Here is a 1,049-nt window from a genome sequence, read left to right as displayed (position 1 = left end):
ACTACTAGATACAGGCTAGCCGAGGCTTAGCTAGATACAGGCTACCAGAAAGGATCTAGTAGATACAGGCTAGCCAGAAGCTCTAGCTAGATATCAGGCTACTAGAAGGCTCCAGCTAGATACAGGCTAGCCAGAAGCTCTAGCTAGATACAGGCTAGCCATAAGGCTCTAGCTAGATACAGGCTAGCCAAGAGCTCTAGCTAATACAGGCTAGCCAGAAGGCTTAGCTAGATACAGGTAGCCATAAGGCCTTAGCTAGATACAGGCTAGCCAGAAGGCTCTAGCTAGATACAGGCTAGCCTATAAGGCTCTAGCTAGATACAGGCTAGCCAGACGCGCTCATAGCTAGATACAGGCTAGCCAGAAGCTCTAGCTAGATTACAGCTACCATAAGGCTCTAGCAGATACAGGCTAGCCAACGGCTCTAGCTAGATACAGGCTAGCCAGAAGGCTCTAGCTAATACAGGCTAGCCAGAAGACTCTAGCTAGATACAGGCTAGCCAGGAGCTCTACTAGACAGGCTAGCCAGAAGCTCTAGCTAGATAACCGGCCATGTAATGCCAATAGAAAAGCATTAGCTTTGTAGCGGTTATGCTATGTGGAAACACTTGTTTTAATTATTTCCCTTCATCTTCCTCACCAACGCCTTCATGTACTTTCAAATTCGGTAAATATCATTTAGTTAGTTTGCACAATAATTTCAATTTTTTTAATCCATATTTAGCACAATAGAAAGCAAGTGCATTCCAGACCGGAAAAAACGTGAAAGCAGACCCAATTGGTCGGTAGAAAAAGCCCTGTTCCACTAAAGCTCCTGTTTATCTTGCTGCCTGCTTACAATTATTATTTTCTTCTTACAACTGCAAATCTTTTCACATTTACCATCTCTCTCTTTTTAGAAGGCTCTAGCTAGATACAGGCTAGCCAGAAGGCTCTAGCTAGATACAGGCTAGCCATAAGGCTCTAGCTAGATACAGGCTAGCCAGACGGCTCTAGCTAGATACAGGCTAGCCAGAAGGCTCTAGCTAGATACAGGCTAGCCAGAAGAC

This window comes from Salvelinus sp. IW2-2015, unplaced genomic scaffold (genome assembly GCF_002910315.2).
Source record: "Salvelinus sp. IW2-2015 unplaced genomic scaffold, ASM291031v2 Un_scaffold4779, whole genome shotgun sequence".
In the NCBI taxonomy this organism is placed as follows: Eukaryota; Metazoa; Chordata; class Actinopteri; order Salmoniformes; family Salmonidae; genus Salvelinus; species Salvelinus sp. IW2-2015.
Note: the sequence above shows the minus strand (reverse complement) of the source record.